Here is a 22631-nt window from a genome sequence, read left to right as displayed (position 1 = left end):
CAACGTAAATATCTATGGCTAAAAGAAATGGGTCAGACTCACGATGGAAGATGACTGTGTGCACTGAGGACACTGCCAAGGGCCTTCCAGGCTTGCCGGCCCGGGCTGAGGCCCTGCTGATGCACACCTGGGGGAGGAAACAAACAACTGCAGAACTGCTCTCCTAAGATGCCCTTGGGCCGTAAGCACGGCTACCTGCGTCAGTGGACTGGCTCTGCGGCGCAGCATTGTTGACGGTTCCCTGATAGCCACAGATGGGGTGTGACAGCAAGGTCAGCACATCCGCGGCCCTGAGCAGCAGGCGCTGTTAGGTATCAATGGCCTGTCCCAGAGCAGGATGACGTGGAAGAGAAGAGGCTCAGAATTCATTCAAAGTCTTTGAGGCCTGGGCCATCTCCCTGAGACGTCCGGATGCTTTACTGAGTATTTTCTTTCACTTGCCTCATTTCACTGAGCCAGGACGGCTAGACACTGGGCTGCAGCAGACGAAGGACGCCAGACTCAAAGACGTTCGGTGTCACCTGCCTCCCAGAGACAGGGTCTTAAGGTTCACTCTGTTCACCCGAGGGGTCCTTCCATGGCCCTTGTGGGCAAGTTCCTCAATAACTTGATTTTTTTTTTCTACTTACATTTTACTGTCACTCCCAGCAAAACTCAGTCCGGCTCAGTTCTCCAGGCCGCACACGTGGCCACGGTGGCCCCCAAGCTTCTCTGAGGCTCATCAGTAGCATTTCTCTGCTAGGCTTAGCCAACTAGGTATTTAGTTTCACCAAAATAACTCACTCATTTCTTTTTGTAGTAGCTTTAGGGGTACAAATAGTTTTGGGTTACACGGATTAATTGGATCCTGGTGAGGTCTGCACCTATCACCTGAGTAGTAAATATTGTACCCGGTATGTAGTTTTTCAGCCCTCACCCTACTCTCTTCTCCCATTTCTGGGTCACCAGTGTCCACTGTACCATTCTGTTTGCCTTTATGTTTGCATAGCTTAGCTCCCACTTCTAAGTGAGAACATGTAGTATTTGGTTTTCCATTCCGAGTTACTTCCCTTAGAATAACGGCCTCCGGTTCCATCCATGTTGCTGCAAAAGGCATTACTCCATTCTTTTTTACTGCACTCTCTTTAGACAATGCCTTCCAAATTTCTCTTCAACATACAGCTTTGTTTTTCTTATGATTACAAAGATAACACATTCAAACAACACAGAAAAGAAGAAAAAGGAAAGTCAAGATCACCTGAAATCCCATTTGCTCATCATGAACTGTACAAATTGTGCAATACGAAACCAGTATTTCTGGTGTCTGCCACACTGATGGGCCCAAGGGGGCAGGGGTGATTTTTGCCCCGGCTGTGCTAGCTCATCTCTGTGGAGCAAACACATATGGGCTGCGTGTTCATGGGATGGGGACTAGGCAGCCACGAGGAGCCATGGGGACTTCACTGCACTGGCTGTGCTGCTGTCTATGCTTTGACTTAGAATTGAGGCTTGTGCCTGCAAACCTTCTTTGGGCACATAGAATAAATAAGTAGCAAAGGAAAGGTATTATTGTTGTGTGACCCTGACCGGCCTAATTCCCGGAGCCTGCTTCCTCCCCTGTGTCATTTCCCGTCCTCCCCGCATACCTACCTCTGCCCAGTCAAGACTGACCTTTGACAGTGATCACTCAGCTCCTGACAAACTTTCACTGAGACAGAATTGGCTTAGTATCTCCTAAACCAAAACGATTCTGCAGGAACAACAGGGTGTCAGCGCTAAGCAGTGCGGTCCAGGCGGGGAAGTTCAGGGACTTGAATCCCAGGGCAAGCAGACCTGGCAGGAAATCACCCCTGGCGAGGACCAGCACGCTTACGCTCAGGATCCCAGTCAGCAGAGCGATGAGGTCCCAGGAGCAGTTAAATGAAGCAAGGCTTTAGTGTGGCCTGTGAACTCTCCTAGAGACTTTGCTTTTACACACACGACTTCAGCCACAATTCCCAGAGCCGGCGCCGGATGAATGGAAGGCAGGGCGGGTGGGCTAGCGGAAGGGAGGGGCATCCTGATGCTCGGAAGGAGGTAGAGTCACAGCTGGTGATGTGGGGAGAGGCCTGGCCCTGCCACCACTCTGTGTGCTGTGGCCCTCCCGGAGTGAATGGGAAGATTAAAAGGAACATAGTCCTGGAGGAGACCTACACAGACACAGCCAGCTGCGATCTTCTGGAAGGGGGTCACTTCTCGGGGGGGAGCCTTGCAGCTCCTAGGATTTGGCGGACTCAGAGTCGCAGATTAGTGCAGGGGAGGGCTACAAGGCGTGCGAGAGGGCGGTGAGTGTGGAGTCGCTGGGGCACTGTGTTTCTTGAGAAAGGCAGGAAAACCTGGGAAACGCTGACTCCTCCTCTCACCTTCCATACCAATTCCTTGTGAAATGCTGTCAGTTCCCCATCCTAGTATAATGTGAATCCCTCTCTGCAGCCATTCTCTCTGCCCAGGCCACCATCCCCTCTCACCTGGCTTAAAGCACAGCGTCCTCCCTGGCCTCTGGCCTCCAGCCTTGTCGCTCTGCAATCCATTCTCCCTATTGCAGCCACAATCATTTTATTTATTTATTTATTTATTTATTTGATGCCATCTACCCTGTGAAATGCCACCAAAGTGGCTTCCCTTTGCTCTCAGGAGGACATGCAGACCCTGCAGCTTGTCCTACAAAGCCCTCACCACCCCTCCCCTACCTGCCCCTCTATTTCCACCCTCAACCTGTCCTGACTCACCTGCAATGCTCCTGCCCTGCACCATGGCCCCAGCTCCTAGCAGGCATCTGTCCCTCACCTCTAGCCCTCACACCAGCTGCTCCTGTTCCCTTCTCCTAGAGCACCTGTGATGGTTAATACCTAGTGTCAACTTGATTGGATTGAAGGAGGCAAAGTATTGATGCTGGGCGTGTCTGTGAGGGTGATGCCAAAGGAGATTAAGGTTTGAGTCAGTGGCCTGGAAAAGGCAGATCCACCCTCAATCTGGGTGGGCACCATCTAATCAGCTGCCTGTGAAAAATGGCAGAAAAATGTGCAAAGGCCAGACTGGCTTAGCCTTCCAGCCTACATCTTTCTCCCTGCTGGATGCTTCCTCCCCTCAAACCTCAAACATCAGACTCCGAGTTCAGTTTTGGAACTCGGACTGGCTTCTTTGCTCCTCAGCTTGCAGATGCCCCATTGTGGACCTTGTGACCAAGGGAGTCAATACCACTTGCTAAACTCCCATATATATGTGTGTGTGTGTGTGTGTGTGTGTGTATACATATATGTGTGTGTGTGTGTGTGTGTGTGTGTGTATATATATATCCTATTAGTTCTGTCCCTCTAGAGAACCCTGACTAATACACCATCTTTCTCGCTTTTCACCTTGCCTATTCTTGAAGGAGCTGAAAAGTCACTGACTGTTGCATTCCTTCCTGATCCCACCAGACTGGGTTATTTTCATCAAAGGGAGAGGTTCTCCACCCAGGCTGCAAAGGAAGGTCTCCTGGAGAGTTTCAATACCAATGCCCAGGCCCCATTCTCACCCAGAACAATTAAATCAGACTCCCGGGGGTACTGGGGGTGGGTAAGCTGGCCAGACCAGGTGAGTCTAACAGAGAGCCACGTTTGAAAACTACTGACCATGGGGTCAGTTACGCTATGCTCTGCTGCCCGAGCATCCATCCTGTACTTCCCACATCAGGGCACTTATTGTGAAATGACAGTGACTGGCATTGTCAGCACCTCGTTAACATCATAGTCATCATTGCATGCCATTCTTCTTTGTTTTTTAGAGACAGGATCTAGCCCTGTCACCCAGGCCGGAGTGCAGAAGTACGGTCATAGCTCACGGAAGCCTCAAGTTCCTGGACTCATGCGCTCCCACCTCAGCCTCCTGAGTAGCTGGGACTACAGGGGCACACCACTATGCCTGGTTAATTTTTTTTATATTTTGTAGAAATGGGGTCTTGCTATTACGCAGGTTGGTCTCGAACTCCTGGCTTCAAGCAATCCTCCCACCTCAGCCTCCCAAAGCGCTGAGATTACAAGCATGAGCCACTGTACCTGGCCCCTTGCACGTTATTCTAATATCCATATGTCTCTATTTCCACATTTAAAGTTTGGAGACAAAACCTCTCTTCTCTGTCAAGCTCCTTTCCAAAGGGTGGTTAATTTATAAAGGGATAACACCTGTTTGCTGCTTGGCCACTTAAGACACCAGGTGCTACATCTCCAGTCCCTTCTGTTGTTTTGATTCAGGAAACCAAGCCAACTAGTGAGGCTACATGTTGGAATTGAGCTTGCTGGAGGCTTTTAAACTCCAGTTGCAGGTGCCAAAGCATATCTGCACAGAAAGGCTCTCTTAGTCGTGGTTTGGACAAAGAACTGTTCTCGTCATTGTTTATTATGAAGAGCTTGCAGAGATTCTTGTGGATTACTCAACAGTGCCTATGAATCTGACCTCTGTTGATGGCTGGGTGAAACTAGTGTCATTGTTTTTAGAGCACAGCTAATAACACTAGCTAGAATCACTCAGGGCCAGTTAATCAGAAGGAAGAGGCGATAACAGCATCTTTATGATATACAGTGATGTGATAAGATGCAGACGTAATGAGAACTCTTTTCTTCTGGAAAAGATTAAAGACATAAAATCCTGGCTTGGGAAAAAAAGACTCTTTGTCCTGCCGGAAAAAAGTGACCAGATGTCTTGATTTAGACAGAAAAGGGCCTGATGTTTTAGGACTGATCCCCCATCTGTGAGGGTTTTTTTTCTTTTGGTTATTTTCCTGTTTCCTGGGTTCATGAGGCACCACCAAAAATAATCTGAACTTTCCTTGGAGCTGCCTTCCTCCCCTGGAAAGCAGTGGGCCCACACAGGGACAGGAGCAATGGGGCTCAGCGCACACTGGGCCTTCCCAAGTGTAAAGAGGTGGCCCGGGGAGTGTGCACTGAGAGGCTTCCTCAGTCCCCATCAGATCACAGGGGTGGCACTGGCTGCTTGCCGAGAGCAAGTGGGACCTAGACCTAGCCACCGGGTGAGGACCATGGAAACACTTGTGATTTTCCTTCCATGAGTACCCACCAAGGGGACCCACGAACCACGGCATAGCGATCAGAAGCAAACTCCAAAGCTTTGGGAGAACTGTCCAGGAAGACAGGCGTTTGTACGTTTCCCACTGCTACACAGAGGAGAGCGCTGTGCTGGGTGTCTTTTCTCTTCTAAATTGAGTGGCCTCTGTGGGAGTGGGGTGAAGCTTAGCCAGAGGTGGACGAGTGTGAATCTGCCTCTAACTAACCAGCCATGTGGCCTGGAGCAAAGTAAGTTCCCTTCTTCAGGCCTCTTCCTTCACCTGTGAACTTACAGGGCTGGCTGGAAGACTGGCCCTAAAGTCCTGACAACCAGGACTACAACCGCTGTGGCTGACACTGGCTCTCATGATTCCGCACAGAGCCCGGCACACAGCACGCCTGCAATCAAAATCGTGGAATGAAATCCCGAATGCCTCCAGGAATGAAAGCGCCTCTGAAGGTCCCATTTGGCCCTCAACTTTGTGATCCTTACCAGATTATTTTTTAATCATTCAGCCTGCAAAATTTTCACTGAGCGCAGCCCTCAGTGACTTTGCTCACTGAGCAATGAATCCATGAGATCTGCCTAAAAGCTAAAACCTCTGTGGGAACTCCCACAGGAAACCACGAAAAAGTAAGGCAAAGGGAGAGATTAACCATGTTGAACAGCCTCTAATTTCTAGGCTCCAAGTAGCTGTGGGATGCTCTACATTTGAAAATATGATCTGAAACTCACTATTGCCAATTATCAGCTTTTTGCCTTTAGACAAGGTGCTTGAAACCTCTGAGATTCTACTTAAACCCATCTATAAGGTTGGATAACAATTGCATTGATCACACACACACACCCCTACACACACACACACACACACACACACAGTTTTGATGATTAAATGGGAAAATATTTGTGAAAACATTTTACAGCAAAAAGTGCAATCATATGCCAGGCTTTGCTATTGTATAAGCCCATGTTATCGCTAGGACCACTGTAAGTGGAGGGATGCTAAAGGCATTGGCTGGTGCCACTTTAAAATCCAGCGAGACAGGCATCTTCGGAGCATGCCACTCAGTGCTGCCACTTTGGTGTTTTGAACATCAAACAAATCTTCTGGAATAACATTTTGATGTTTTTAGTATACACAAGTGAAGAACATGTGGATTCACTTTCACTGCATATATACACCAGGACTGCAGAGGAACGTCCTGGGGAAGGAGTGTGAGATTTGGTAGAACCCCAAGGTTCTCAAAACAAATACAATAATTCAAGGAAAAGGAAAACTAATATTTAATGAGTGCATGATATTGGCCAGACGCTTTATACATATTATCTTATCTAATCGTCACAATAACCCCATGAGACATGGACAGTGTTTATAGACAAAGCAACTGAAGTTCAGAGAGGGGGAGTTTTTGCACATAGTCACAGGGAGGGCCAAAGCTAGGACTCGAACCCAAGTCTCACAGAAGCTAACGCCTCTGAATTCTCCTGTGCTCAGCACTGAATGGGGTTCCTGACTCTTGGGGTGTAAAAATGTTACCTTCCCTTGGAAAACATGAACTCTCCCCCTGTGCTTCCTGGATCTTAAAAGATCTGCACATTGATATGTTTTCTTAGTCCCTGCTGAGAATGGTCCATAAAACGGCCTCACTTTGAGAAGCAATGCCAATGACCACCGCATTAATACTGAGACAGAAATGCATTTCCAAGTGCATTTGCTTGCTTATTTAGTAAATATTTATGTGTCTTGGACACTTGGCCACATCTCAGCCACATCATGAAACACCATATTTGGGAGCTTTATATTGGAGCAGAAGATCTTTGATAAACACTGTGGAAATCATCGTGTAATTCACTAGGACTTTCCGGCTTTGCTGGAAGCGTCTGGTGAATTCTCCCACCGCATTCCCAAGAGGGCACTAGCTCACTGCCTTCCCATAGGAGAGAGAGAGCGAGCACTCAGTCTCTTCTCCAGTCTTCCAGAGTCTTTCCAGCAAAATGGACCCCACTCACCTGTCAAGGAAGCTTGATGAGGCCCTCGGTGGGGAAGGGCCTGGCAGAGCCTTCCATCAGGCCTAATGATGTGCTGGCCAGCACACAGGGAATGAGAGGCACCAAAGGGAATGGCCTTCTGCTATCTGATGATCCCAGGTCATCACGCCGCCACAGGTCCACAGCCAGAGCTGGATGCACAATCTGTGTACAGGGCATTGGGGAGGATGAAAGTGAATGGACACTCCAGGTGACTATGTCCATCCATCCCCGATGGGCTTTTCCACCACCCTCTACAGACAAAGACAAGCATGGGCTTGTTGGTGGACACAGCTTCAGCTGATGGTGCACGCCAGGACCACAGTGCACGGTGCTTGATTGACCCTCTTATGCCATCGTATCCTCTCTGCTGCCTGACACACACAAGTCTCAGAGATGCTTGATTACAAGAACTCACTATTAATCAGGCCAAAGATGGATTTCTGATCTCATAAGTGAAAAAAACCTCAAAGGGGAATGTTTTCTAAAGTTGATATTTCACTGTTTTGCTTTGCAGAAAACACATTTATATTTAATAGCATTTTACAGCTTATAAGGTACTTTTATTTTTATTAGCCTCATGTACCATTATCACAACTCCTAAGGTAGTAGTTATCGCTATTCTCACTTGAAAGGTGTGAAAACTGGCTCTAAGAGAGGTTAAGATATTTGCCAGTGGTTGTCCACTTTGGTGCTAAGGTTGAAACTTAAACACAAATCTTCTGGCCAAAACGTCTGCAATTTTTCTATACCACCTCTAGCTCTCTTTTGACATTTTGCTCATCCTATAGCCATTGGCTTCTTGTAGATAGGAATTACACCTTCTTTCTACTTATTACAGAGCCCAGTATTAACGCAAAACACAAAACACACAATATTTTCATACTGAGCTTGTAGTGAAGACTTTTACAAAATAATGGAGTAGATGAAATTAAATACTATTAAGGACCATCATGTGATTTCTGTTATTACCCTCCCATAATCTGCCTATGTCACTGTAATCATCATGGGAACATGTTTTCCTTGTTTCCATATTATGAGTGTACATGTGTTATTTTTATTGGCCACATAATACTTTATTATATTCATGAACCATAACTTCAATCCATTTCTCCACTTGGTCCTTTCAAGTTATTTTTCCATTTTTTCCTTAAAATCAAGTTGTAATGTATCTGATTTAGGAAGCCCAAAGCTCGGGAAATTCACCCCTGGGTATTACCTGTTGTGCCTCTTCTGACACTCCCAGTTGGCCAGGCAGGTGGAATTCTGGTGTGAACCTGAGCTACTTGTTAAAAATTAAAACTTCTGGCCGGGCGCGGTGGCTCAAGCCTGTAATCCCAGCACTTTGGGAGGCCGAGACGGGCGGATCACGAGGTCAGGAGATCGAGACCATCCTGGCTAACACAGTGAAACCCCATCTCTACTAAAAAATACAAAAAAACTAGCCGGGCGAGGTGGCAGTGCCTGTAGTCCCAGCTACTCAGGAGGCTGAGGCAGGAGAATGGCGTGAACCCGGGAGGCGGAGCTTGCAGTGAGCCGAGATCCGGCCACTGCACTCCAGCCTGGGTGACAGAGCAAGACTCCGTCTCAAAAAAAAAAAAAATTAAAACTTCCGAAGCTCGGGTCAACTGAATCAGAACCCCTCTGGGAGTCGGAGTCAGGAATCTCCATTTTAACAAGCTTCGCAGTGACTTCACACACCCTAAGGTTTGAAAACCACTAGGTATTTACGTGAACTTAAATAGAGCTGGCTTCTGCAGCCAATTTCATGCCTTTAATTTGACCACGTGCATCTAGTTTGTGTCTCTAAAGTCTCCACACCATTACATAGCACCTCTCACACTCTTGTCCTAAGAACACAAGGACAGGGCTGGAGGACTCCGAGCCCTCAAGGAGTCGAACATCAGGCTTCATCTCAGCCAGAAGAGGAGGCTGTCTTTCAATCCTTCACACCCGATTCAGTAACTGGCTGGTGGGGGAAGGCTTCTGTTTGAAAATATCCTTGGCAATTTCTCCAACAATTACCCAACTGCTGCATAAACTCTAGTATCAACACTCAAGACCACCCAACAGAAAGCATCAGGCACACTTGCTACATCAGCCTGCCATCGTGTGTGAGCGCGCGTGTGTCTGTGCATGCGTGTGTTACTAAATAAAAGGGACCACAAAAAAGGGTGTGTGAGATTTTCTCAAAAGGACCCTCAGAAGAATCCTACAGAATGTATTTTCCAAAATATCGATTCAACTTGAACTTGGAGAATACTCCTTTTTACAAAAGTCGTGCCCGAACTGCCTTTTGGCATTCACAGGCGCTGCGGACGGGCACTGCAGACAGGCACTGCGGACAGGCGCTGCGGACGGGCACTGCAGACAGGCACTGCAGTGTGGATGCGGAATATGTTTGGGAGCTTTGGGCTTCATTGGTACAGACGGGAACAGCTCTACATGCCCACGGCTGGGCTTACTGCTTTGTACCAAAAAAGTTCCCAACCTTTGCTTGATGCGTGGAGAGGCAACCTCCACGAGCTAGGCTCTCTTCATGGTGATTTCTCTCATGGCCAGCTTGATGCCTGTGGCCGCAGTATCAGAACATTATAAAGAAAAGTCTTCAGGTTTTGGAGTCAAATATCCTGGGATCTGAATCACAGCTCAGCAGCTTACCAGCTGTGTGGTCTTGCATGACTCAGTCAACTGGCCTCATCCTCAATTTCGCATCCATAAAAGGGGAAACATTGTAGGATGGTGTAGGGATTGAAAATACGAAGAAATGCCTGAAGCCATCCTAGAACCCTCTTAGAAGTGATTAAAAACAAGTATTTTAATGGTCTAATGATCCCATTCAATTCTGCCAATATTTACTGAAGGCTTGTCATCTGCCAGGCGTTGTTTCAAGCACTTGGGACAGATGGATCCCCGCCCGTATGTAACCACCTCACGGCTTTAGCGTAGTTCTGGGACCTTTGGTAAACCAGGACAGGGCAGTAGGTTTTTGTCACTATTTTCCACTCGTGTCTGCTGCAAGCCCAATGGAGGTAGAAACCTCAAAGTGCTGACAATTGTCTCCAAGGATTGCCTCAAGGACATTGCTATTGTTGAGTAGTATTTGTGGCACATCCTCGAACTGGCAAAGCACTCAAGAGATGTGCTGGGGCTGGAAGCCTGGAAGGCGGGCCTCTAGCCTTGGGTTCCCATTAACACACTGTGGGACCTGGGATCCTCTGCTTCATTTTCCCTGCCAATAAGTTAAGACCAGTGTCATTGCTGAAGGAGTACCAATAAATGAGCCTCTCTCTTCTCCATGAATAAATTGGGAATTAGAATAAGAAGTGAGAGATGAGAACCCAAACATCAGCTCATTACTGATAAGAGCGTGAGAGGCAGTGAGGGCTGAGCTGGACAGCAGACAGCCCCCCATGGACCCCACAGCCAGTCACTCCTGCCTAGGGAGGCAGGGTAGAGTGGGGGAGAGAGGTGGGGGGTTGGGGGTGGGAGAGAACTCCCTGCATGCAGCTCCTGCAGAAGAGTGGATCTCACTGAGCATGCTCAGCCACTCCCCGAAATGCATCCATCCAGCCATTCTCTCCAGCTCCTCCAGAGAGGGAAGGGGTGGTAACACCAAGCCAAGTGAGTGCCGAAAGAAAACCTTCGAAAACAGGAAAAGCCAATGCTTTTACCTCTCTAAAATTTAATCAGATGCTGTACTGTTCAGTTGATGGATCAAGTCACCGTGAGGCAGAACAGTCGAGAAGTTCCACGGATCTGAACTGCTGCTTCGTAACAACAGCCAGGGAACCAGGTCACGTCCCTGGAGCGTCCAGAGGCCTGATTCTGCCGGAATTCTGAAGATACAGAGAGAAACTGGTTGATGCTTTGAATCCCTTATGTGAAGTCCAAATAAGCCCTAGAAAAGCATTTCTCAACTTGTTACTTGCAACCCATTCGTGGGTTGTGAAATTATAATCAACTTTTTACAAATTAAATATAATCGTCTATATTGGAGTACTCGGCTGTACAGGCATTGTTCCATGAAACGTCAGGTTCAGTATTATTTACATGGGGATTGGGGTGTGATGGGGTGGGTCCTGATGCTACACGTACCTCTTACTGGAAATCACAATTAAAAGGCGCTGCCCTTGCAGCAGTAGCAGGTTTTTAATTGATTGCAGTGCGAAGGAGAAGTCTGCCTTTGGTGTGAAGGGCACATGCTGAAGTTGGCTGGTTCAGCACCGGTTTGTTCCAGCCTCCTCCGCCCGGCCTCCTCCACAGAGGTGGGAATCTGAACACTGCTTTTCCCACTCACCTCTGCTGCCATGCAGGTGAAATGTGCAAAACTCAAAAAGTTAAGATGCTGATGTGAGGAACAACAGGCCGCAGCTGTGGGTGGCGATCCCGGCTTCCAGCCACCCTGTCCTCTGCGAGGCTGCTTCTGGTGTCCAGTCCTGAGCCTCAGGGACCTGGTGGGGATGGCAGTGGTAGTAGTGTCCTGAGGATGTCTGTCCCCGCCTGCTGTAGCTAAGCTACAGTTCCTGGCTGTGTTTCGCCTGTTATTCCAGGCCCTGTCGCCTCCAGGCCTGGTTCCTGCCCCACTGCAGAGTAAGTGCGGCACACAGCAGCCTTTCATAAAGCTGCTCGCGTTCTGTCCGCCCGGCTCTGCGTCCCATGCGGCGTCCTGCCAGGCCTGGCCCTCACATCCAGGGCCCTCTGTTTTCCTCTTTGCCATAGGGGCTCTCTTTAGTGGCAGGCAGCCCCCTGGTGTCGCAGGGGTTTTCCCTGCAGCCCCTCAGCTACTTCAGGATCTGCTGCTTTTCTCTCCTGTTTTATCCAAACCAATTGGTCCTGTGGCTGCACCATTCAGGACCCTATTTCAGCAAGAGCTACCCCAGTGAACTGTTAACATTATCCTAAGTGAAATGGCTCAGAAAAACAGAAAGCCAAGAACTACATGTTCTCACTTGTAAGTGGAAGCCAAACAATGGGTGCAGGCGGACATAAGAGAGAAGTAATAGACCTTGAGGGCAGGAGGGGTTAGGGATGAAATATTAGCTACCGGGTACAATGAACACTAAGTGAGTGGTGAGTTCACTAAAAGCCTAGACCATACCACTACACAGTATATCCTTTTTTTTTTTTCCCCGAGACAAAGTCTCGCTCTGTCACCAGGCTGGAGTGCAGTGGCGCAATCTTGGCTCACAGCAACCTCAGCCTCCCAGGTTCAAATGATTCTCCTGCCTCAGCCTCCCCAGTACCTGGGTTACAGGTGCCTGCCACCGCACATGGCTAATTTTTTGTATTTTTAGTAGAGGCAGGGTTTCACCATGTTGGCTGGGATGGTCTTGAACTCCTGACCTCAGGAGATCCACCCACCTTGGCCTCCTAAAGTGCTGGGATTTCAGGCATGAGCCACCACACCTGGCCCAGTATATCCATTTAACACAGCTGCGCTTGTATCCCTAAATCCATAACAATAAAAATAAAAATTTTAAAAGCAGAGGGTAAGCAAAAGTTTGTATAAAAAAAAGATGCAAGACAAATAAATATTTTTTAGAAAAATTAAATTAAAATGTACATCAAAAAATAAAATAAACTGTTTAAGAAAGGTGCCAACGGTTTGATGCTTCACCCTGTCCAGTGGAGCCCATGATCCAAGAGGTAGCCTTCAATGCCTTCAACCCATAACATTCGAACTGAAGATTTCAGTTGTTGGGGTCCTGCCTTGAGTGAAATCCTTTTATTCTCCCATGTGATTTAAAAGACAACTGCATAAAACAATACAGACTGATCACATTCTGATGGCTCCCAGCAGGGAAGCCCCAGCCTTCCCTCCTCTGTCCACCCAGAGCAGCTCCGCTTTCACCTACTCTATCTAGCAGGGCTCCACCCAAGCCTGTATTTGAAAAAAAGGAAAGAAAAAGTCCCAAGGCCATGGTATTAACAGGAAGGATTCTAAAAAGCACAACCCCTTTTCACGATGCCGTGCCTAATCCCCAGAACCCGTTGAGTGTGGCAAAATATCACACCATGATTAGGTTCTACTCTATGGCACAGCTGGCCTTTGGATTGGGAGATTGTCCAGTGGGTCTGACCTAATTGCAGGAGCCCTTAAAAGCAAAGTGCTTTCCCTGGCTGCTGGCAGAAGCTTAAGAAAGCAGAGAGACTCGGAGCAGAGCTCAACATAAGCCATCGCCGCTTTGGAGAAGGAAGGAGACTCATGCTCACTGAGCACCACAGATGTGCGAGGCATCCCATACACCCCCATGAAGCATGCTCATCCACCACTGAGCACCAAAGATGTGCGAGGCATCCCGCACACCCCCATGAAGCATGCTCATCCACTCCCATTCCACCGACAAAGGAAGGGAATCCAACTGAGATCAATAATTTTCCCCCAAGTTGAATAAGGTAACTAGGATCCCCCAAGATCTGGCTTTTCTCTCACAACTAAATAAGAAGATAACCAGCACATTAATAGGCTTATAAAAGGCCCAATAAACAGTTCACAGAAACAGAAATATAAGTGGCCAAAAATGTTTGAAAATATGCTCAACCTAATTCAAAAATAAATATATGCAGTGTAAGTGAAATATTATCTATTAGTCCGTTGATATAAATTTAAAATATTATAATACTAAGAATCAGTGAGGGTAAAAATATAGGCACTGTCATATATTATTAACAGAAATGTAACATGGAGCATCCTCGTGGGAAATCAATAGGCAAAACTTATAAAAATTCTACATACATATAGCCTTTGACTCAAAACTTCTCAGCTAGCAATTTACCCTACAGACAAAACACTCACAAAAGTATGCCAGTGCATCTACATGATGGTCACTTCAGTATTATTTGTAATAACAAAAATACAAAAAACATAAGAGAATAGGTATTAAGTGTTCTTACCACAAAAATAAGTATGTGAGGTAATGCATATGTTAATTAGCAGATTTAGCCATTTCATAATATATACATATTTCAAAACAACATGAACACAATAAATATATGCAGTTTTTTAATTTGTTAATTTAAGAAAATTTAAGGCAGAAAACAGCAATCTATAGGCACATGGAAAACTATGACTGACCCATATGATACAATATCTACATAAAGGCTAAAAAGAATCAGAATGTGATCAATCTGTATTGTTTTATGCAGCTGTCTTTTAAATCACACAGGAGAATAAAAGGAGTTCAAAAGAAACGTACATTTATACTTTCCTTCCATATTTACCTATGTAGTTACCTTTATCCAGTTCTGTGCTCTTTATTTCTTAATATGGATTTCTTCAAGTTACTAACTAATGACCTTTTACTTCAGCCTGTATATTATATTCTGTAGGGCAAATTGGCTGGCAAGAAATTATCTCAGTTTTTGTCTATCTGGAAATGCCTTAATTACTTCTTTAATTTTCACTAATTGTTTTGCTGGATGTAGAATTCTTGGTTGACGGTGTTTTCTTTTGGTGCTTCAACTATGTAATCCAGCTGTTGTCTGACCTCCATGGGTTCTGATGAAAATATTTCTTACATATGTCTTGAATGCAATGAGTCACTTCTCTCTCCTACTGCTTTCAACAGTTTTATTATAGCGTGCCTAGGTGTGGGATTTCATCTTTTTTGGGGGGGTTGGGGAGTGCGGAGACAGAGTCTTATGGTCTCACTCTGTTGTCTAGACTGGAATGCAAGTGGCACAAACATGGCTCACTGCAGCCTAGAATTCCTGGGCTCAAGCAATCCTCCCACCTCAGCCTCCTGAATAGCTGGAACTAGAGGCACACACCACCACTCCTGGCTAATTTTTGTATTTTTAGTAGAGACGTGGTTTCACCATGTTGCCTAGGTTGGTCTCAAACTCCTCAGTTCAAGGGATCCACCTGCCTCAGCCACTCAAAGTGCTGGGATTATAGGTGTAAGCCACCACACCCAGCCTGAGTTTATCTTATTTTGAGTTCATTGAGCTTCTTGGATGTTAAATTAACGGTTTTTTAATCAAATTGGGGTTTGGGGCCATTATTTCCTCCAATATTTTTCTGCCCTTCCTGTGTCTCTCTTCATTCTGGGATTGTATTGTGTTTATGCTAGTGTTTATGTTGGTCCCACTTGGTGGTGTTCAACAGGTGTCTTAATCTCTGTTCATTTTCCTTCAGTCTTTTCTCGTTGTGCTTTTCAGACTGAGTAATAACTATTGACCTACCTTTAAGTTCACTAATTATTCCTTCTGCTTACTCAAATCTTCTTTTGAAACTTTCTGGTAAATGTATCATTTCAAAGTATTGTACTTGTTAACTCCAGAATTTCTATTTGTTTCCTTTCTATAATTTCTACCTCTTTGTTGACATTGTCTCTTTGGTGAGAGATCCTCATGGTTTCCTTTATTTCTTTGTGTATAATTTTCTTTAGCTCTTTGTGCATATTTAAAACAATTGATTTAAAGTCTTCATCTACTAAGTCCAACATCAGGGCTTCCTCAGAGACAGTTCCTATTAATTGCTATTGTCCCCTTTCTATAAAGCTATATTTCATGTTTTTGCATGTCATAATTTTTGTTGAAAACTAGACATTTTAAATAATATTGCAAGGGCTTTAAAGTCTAGTCTGGTGAAACAGAACATTCACACAAGTCAGGCGAAGCAGATTTTATTACTCACACATAGGCAGCGGGGATAAACAGAAGCTTAGGATTTATGCTGAACCAGTCCCCCAAGGCTCAGGAAAGCAGCCCAAGGCAGATGGAGTCTCATCTGTGCTTGCCCCATGTGAAATCCCAGCTGAGGGACCCTGAGAGCACTCTGCTCTGCATTTTATACCCTGGATGTCACTTTGTTTGCTGAGCTCCAGCACTGCAGAACATCCTGTTCTGGGAGGAATAAGGACACAGCTGTGGTTGTTCCAGATATTTTCTCCTTATCTCTGGATGTCGTATCTTGGTACATTCTGCCCAAGAATTACAAGAAGAGTGGGGAAGAGCTGCATTGGCCAAGGGCATCCAGGGATCTGTCCTCTTGCAAATATAATATGGAAACTCTGAAAATCAGATTCCCCCCACACCTCACTCCCTAGAGTATTTCACTGTTGTTATTCATTGCTGTTATGTGTTGCTTGTTTGGCTGGTGATTTTTCTGAACTAAACTCTGTAAATTCCATGTCCTTTGTTGTCGTGGCCACTAAAAATCTCTGTTTGGTTAGCTTTGTGGTCAGCTAATGATTGGAAAGAGGCCATCTTTAAGTGCCTGGAACCAACAAGTCTCTCAGTCTTTGCTCAGTGTGACTCAGCCAGGCTGTTTACAACTCTGCCTTATCATTCACTTCCCACTTGTGCAGAATCTCAAGACTAGTCAAAGATGAGAGCTCATGGCCTTATCAAGTCTTTTCTGAGAATGTGCTCAGCCCTGGGCATGAATATGGCTCTCTAGAGACCTAGGAATACGTTGAAGCTTTTCAAAGTCTGTATGGACATCTCACTTCCCAAATTTCTTTTTAAGCTTTTGGGTCAGCCTTTTATTTGCCCCAGCTGTTATCCAGTGAACTGTTATCCAGGTCGCTGAGATGTTCAATAATTGCCTCTGATTTTTTTTTTCTTTCCTTTTTTTTTTTTTTTTTTTTTTTGACAAACAGCCCTGGAGAAAAGTCTGTTTACACTTGGAAAGCTTCAAGTCAACTCAAATAAAGACAGCCTTGAGAATGAGATCTTGCAGGGAACCAACAGAAAGGTCAAATGCTGACACTTCTCTGGAAATAGGCCTTTGAAGGAGCTCCATTCCTATTCTGCCCCCTCCGTGGCTGCTGGTTTTCTCTGTAATTGAAGGCTGCATGTATTCAGGTCTACCATGGAGACCGGGGGTAACGGTGTATATGGAAAGAGGGCAAATTAAAACATCATAAAGCTCATTGCTTTTATGAAGATTCAGACATTTTTCTTGAGCAAACACTTCTTGAGTTGCTGCAAGCCTTTGGTCAATTTCCAGAGTTCTGAAAAGTTGATTCTGACAGTTTTTGCTGCTGTTCTCATTGCTTGTACAGAGGAGGGAATTTTTGGAGATCCTTACTCCCTCATTTTCACAGATGTCACTCTCTTATTTTATTTAATTTTAAATTAATTTAGATTTAAATAGCCACATGTGATTACAGGCTACTGTATTGGACAGTGCAAGTCTATAAAATTCAATATGAAGTCAACTAGCCCATTAGAAGTTAACTCAACTCCAATATAGATATATACAAATACAGTAAACTCAAAATCACGCTGGAGGAGGCAGGCCATGCATTATCTCCATTCTGCAGTTCAGGAAACTGAGTTGAGAGTCAACATGTGGAAAAGAGAAGCTAAGAATAACCTCCAGCTGCCGAGGAGGCCTGGGCACAGCTGCTGATGCGGTATAGGTGTCCTCAGCCACCGGCTCCACAAGAAACCTGGGGGCAGATGACACAACTGCTCTCCAGCAGTCAAGTGGAAGAAGCTGAGGTCTCATCACTGCCATGTGCAGAGATGTTCCAGCTTCTCTCTAATCCTCTTTTTCTTTTCTCTTTTTTTTTTTTTTTTTTTTGAGACGGAGTTTCGCTCTTTGTTGCCAGGCTGGAGTGCAGTGGTGCAATCTCAGCTCGCTGCAGCCTCCGCCTCCCAGGTTCAAGTGATTCTCCCGTCTCAGCCTCCCGAGTAGCTTGGATTATAGGCACCCACCACCAGGCTCAGCTAATTTTTGTATTTTAATGGAGACGGGTGTTTCACCATGTTGGCCAGGCTGGTCTCGAACTCCTGACCTCAGGTGATCCGCCCATCTAGGCCTCCCAAAGTGCTGGGATTACAGGTGTGAGCTACCACACCCAGCCTCTTTAATCATCTTATTAGTCATTCTATGGGTCACCAGGAAGCCAAACAAAATGGAAATCTCCTGAATTTAAAACATTCTGATGCCCTTATTTTTTCCAATTCAATAAATTAAAAATATACAGTTCAGTTTCAAACTGATTCATGGGAGTTTAGCATTAAAGATTTTGTTCTCCTGGTTGGTTGGGTTTTCCTTGTTTCCTTTTTCTTTTAATCTTCTTTTAATCTTACACTCCCATTGTTTATGGTTGCATAAACAATGGATGTTCAATTTCTGCACTCAGCACATGAGTGCAGCTCCCTCTAGTATTAGCTCATGGCTCTCTCCACTTCCAGGCCCTGGGAGACACGCATTTCCCAGACTCCATCACATTGTCCCAGGCAGGAGTGCCACGGGGCACCCAGAGTTCCCAGGCACCAGCTAATGGCAAATCACATCAAGCATTTTTGGCATTTGTTTCAGGAGGGCACGCTGCAGCAGGGTGAGGTAGGAAGCCTGTCCCAAGGTGTCCGCTAAATTAGACAATCCAGGGAAACCTTGGTTTACTAATCCAGATTTCAACCTGCCAAACCAGCTCCAGGGCAAGACTACCAAATTCGCTTTGTATCATCTTTTAAGAGACTCGGTGCAAAGTAAATAAGTGATGATGTGCTCATACAGAGAAACCCCATCCTAATTCCCAAAGACACCTTCCCCAGGGAGCCGTCCCTGACTCCTGGGCTAAACTGAGAATGCTTCCTCCGTGCCTCCCTGTCCCTGAGCATAAACAGCAGGGCGCTCCACATGCTATTCGGAAATTACACGTTGCCATGTTGCCCTCCCAGTCAGACAGAGAGATTGCTGGGGACAGAAGTCTTGTCTTCATTACCCTAGCACCAGCACTGGCAAAGGGACTTAGATGTTCCCTGTGTGCAATGATCTGTGTGTATATCCTATGTATAGATGTCCTGGGCTCAGTACACAGTTGTTGAACTCAACCCAGGATGGCTATGCCAGGACAGAGAATGTGGCTTTTAAGGGACCCTAACAGCCAATTTGAAAAAACAAAAACAAAAACAAAAAAAACTTGATCCTTGATTTAATCATGGGATTTCTACTAATATATCACACATTTAGGGTTTTTCAAGTCTTTCTTCTTCCTCTTACTACTGATCACGTCATTCCCCTGTGCCATGCATAGCGCAGCCACGTGTGTTTGATGGACACATGTTGATTAGTACATGGACAGACTTGTTGTCTCTGATGCCCCTGGCAGGGAAAAGCCAGATGGCAGGGCCTCAGATATCAGTGGCTTACATGGGACCTCCTTACTTTGGTTCCTTCTCCCAAGGAAACAGTTGCAGTCATAACAGCAGTGCACATATTCAAAGTCTGCTCATGCTGTATGCCATGTGGTCAGGAGGGGCAGTCATCTCCCAGGGCAAGAGGGCATTCCCAGCCTCCCCCTGGGCATATCTTCCCTGCTCTTGGGCAAAACCACCAGCCAAGATAAAGCTCACGTTATTGGTGGACTTGATTTTTATGTCATCTTTATCCATCATTTACGTACTTGTTTAACATACAAAATATGTTTACATATTTGACAAGTGTCTTGAGCACTCGCTGTGTGCCAGGTGCTGTGCTGAGCACCACTGGGTACAAAGATGAACCAAAATGTGGGTGCTCCCCAAGGCACCTGAGGCCAAGCATGCATAAAGGAACTGGACAAAACCATGGGGTTGAGATGAGAAAACATTAGAAGGAGGCGGGAGAGGAGGAGAAGAAGGTGGGCAAGGACAGTCCCTTGAGACAGATGTCTAGGTGGGAGGAGGATTATGGATCTGAGAAGGAGCAACACAGGGACGGAAGGAAACCGAGAACGCCACTGCCAGAGTCTGCTGGGGCCCGACTCCATGGATTCACCCAACACCATGCAGGCCTTTTACCAAGCACAGGGACACAAGGGATGCCACGCAGGGCCTGAATTCCAAAAGCTTGGGCCCCGTGAGGAGCCTGAGCTTCTCAGTGTGAGGAGGAGGTGCCAGGCCAGCTGGGAAGCCCTGTGGAAAGCAAATCCATGTGTGGCCTGGCCCAGGCGGTGTGTCTCACAGAGGTTAGCAAAGTTCTCCCATCACCAGGTGGCCTGAGCTGGCTCACTTGGAACTTGCTTGTAATAATTTTGACTAGGTTAGTTACTTAGTAAGGCTGTTCACCCTATATTGACCGAAGCATAGACTCTTTTGACAGTGGCCCAATTTCGATACTTGTTACTCCTGACTGCAAGGTATGGATCACAACAGACAACATCCTCAGCACCCTACAATGTACTGGCCACACTGTTCCCCCAACAACTCTTCGACACCACACCTCCAAAAAAAGTTCAGCCCTTCCATCCAAATAAAGAAAATGTATGGCTCGATGGGCACAGTGGCTCATGCCTATAATGCCAGCAATTTGGGAGGCTGAGGCATAGGATTGCTTGAGCCCACAAGTTCAAGACCAACCTGGGTAACATAGTGAGACCCCACCTCTACAAAAATTTTAAAATTAGCTGGATGTGGTTGTGTGTGCCTGTGGTCTCAGCTACTTGGAAGGCTGAGGCAGGAGGATCGCTTGAGCCCAAGAGGTAGAGGCTGCAGTGAGCTATGATCGCACCACTGCATTCCACCCTGGGTGACAGAGTGAGTCCACATCTCTCAAAAAAAAAAAAGTCTACTTCGGGATTCACCAATGCACATCCCTCCTACGGGGCCGTCCGTCTCCTGGTACCCGGATCAGGATGGGCAGCACTGATCTTTAAAGCTCATTCCATCCTAAGAGGCCACCATGGTTTCCTCCCTCCGTCCGATCTCAGATTTGCCATACCACTCCGATCCTTTCTGGGACCGAGTTTTCTGCCTGGGTGATGCAGTCCAATTAAAAGTGAAAGAAGGAATGAGACCAGTGAGATCTAACCAAAGAGAACCAAAACCAGCAAAAGCATTCCGGGGAGAACAGGCAATCTTCCTCCAACTTCACCCAGTGGCTTTGAGCCTTTCATTTCTCCATTCAAAAGCTATTTTAAAATTTTTGACTTGGTCCTAAACAATGGTTGAGGATTTTAAAATATGACTGTCTATCCTGTTTAAACTCCTTCAGTGGAAGTAACTGAAAACACTACCTTGTTTCTTCCTTCTGGGATTCCAATGTTTAAAACACATCATGTGTTTTCATTCTCATACAAAACTCTTTGTAAGAGCTTTCTTTACTTTACATAGTGATAACATTTTTTAAAAATTTAACTCCATTAAGACCAAATAATGCTAGCAATGCAAAAAGATCAGGAAAAGACCAGTGGGTTCGACTGGGGGTTAGAATCGGGGTTTGTCTGTATTACTGAAGGGAAAACTATGTCACACATGCACAAAATTGAACCTAAGCAGGTCACGTTCCCCTGAAGGCCAGCAAAGAAAACTGTGAATCATTATAAAACCCTTCCATATCTGGAGTGCTCACTGAACCAGATTCCTGAAGGCAAGCAAACAAAAAGCTGTTCTTTTGCAAGCTTTTGCTGGATGCCCAAATGTGTCAGAAGAAGAACAAGTATCTACTAGCAGGTTGGCATTAAGAAAAAAGTCAGTATTAGAGAGGAGGGAAAAAAAATCAGGGAGGCTATGTAACTGGAGTTCTGCAGCAGCTCAAAAGCTCAGAGTAACAAACGCCTGGCCACCAGGTGACTCATGCCCCTTGCTGCCAGGCACATGGAAGGTCGAGTGGGGAGGCAATCACATGCACTGTGACAACCTCTGAGCTGCTGGAGCTGCAGTCAGGCCAGTGAGTGCCCCTGGCTGGGCCGGGAACACCGGCCTGCGCTCTGATCCTGCCCCTCTGGTATCGTTCAACCCAGTCAAGCCTGTTCAACAATTTCTTCTCTAAAACAGGCTCTTTGATGCAGCCTCATTTTGTGCTCAGTGACATGAAAGAGATACTGATGCTGATTATCAAAGGCATGCCTCCCAACCACAAGCAGCTAATGCCCGCGGGACGTAACATTATCTCTTCCTCCAACTTCTGCATCCTCCGCTGGGAAGGGCTCAGTGGCCGCAGAGAACATCTTTTCTCCCCTACTAATTTCACATCGGATATTAATCCGAGTGGGAGGAACACGGATTAATACCTTAAGCTTGTAGGTCACACTCAGGTGAACATGCTCCATGGATCTAAATGCCACAGAGACCGAGAAAGCTGCCTCCTGGGACTCCTGAGGAAAGAGCCTCCCCTGAGAATCCCCTGGGCCATCGCCACCCCTGGCCCACCCTCCAGAGGCCCATTACGCCATCCCATAGAAATCTGTGTTAGTAACATCTTCAGGATAAAAGATAGAGTACCTTCCCATCCTGGGATAATTCTTTTCCATTCTAAGCATTGAAAATAAAATGTCCAACAATCAAGGTGTCAAATAAACCCACATGTTTACAGTGCAATTGCATACAATTTAAAAGGATATTTCATGATGGGCAAAATGTTCATGATATATCAAAAAGAAAAATTTTTGATCACAAAACATTATGTACAGCATGACTTCCGTTTTGGAAAAATAAAATAAACTGAGTTGAGCACGTGTGTTTGTGCTTGCATAGACAAAAGTCTGGGATGAGGCTCCCCACGCCAGCAACAGCGGCCATCTCAGAGGAATGGGACTGCACGAGGCTTGCCCTTATTCTTTCTTCGCTAGTATAAATTTTCTAATTTTTCCACAAAGTAA

At 46.1% G+C, this 22631-nt stretch overlaps 1 long non-coding RNA gene across 2 annotated transcripts in view; it reads right to left on the bottom strand.

The window, feature by feature from the left end:
* Window positions 1-22631, bottom strand: part of LOC111553594 — a 39707-nt gene that overhangs the window by 14654 nt on the left and 2422 nt on the right. For both annotated transcript variants that reach the window (XR_002734997.2, XR_002734998.2), the window contains exons 2-3: window positions 10764-10928; window positions 7072-7254 (exon numbers count right to left, since the gene is read on the bottom strand). This is a non-coding gene — a long non-coding RNA (uncharacterized LOC111553594). The remainder of the gene's footprint in view (window positions 1-7071; window positions 7255-10763; window positions 10929-22631) is intronic.

The sequence above is a fragment of the Piliocolobus tephrosceles genome, chromosome 18, assembly GCF_002776525.5.
Source record: "Piliocolobus tephrosceles isolate RC106 chromosome 18, ASM277652v3, whole genome shotgun sequence".
Lineage (NCBI taxonomy): Eukaryota > Metazoa > Chordata > Mammalia > Primates > Cercopithecidae > Piliocolobus > Piliocolobus tephrosceles.
Note: the sequence above shows the minus strand (reverse complement) of the source record. Positions and strands in the feature narration are given on the sequence as shown.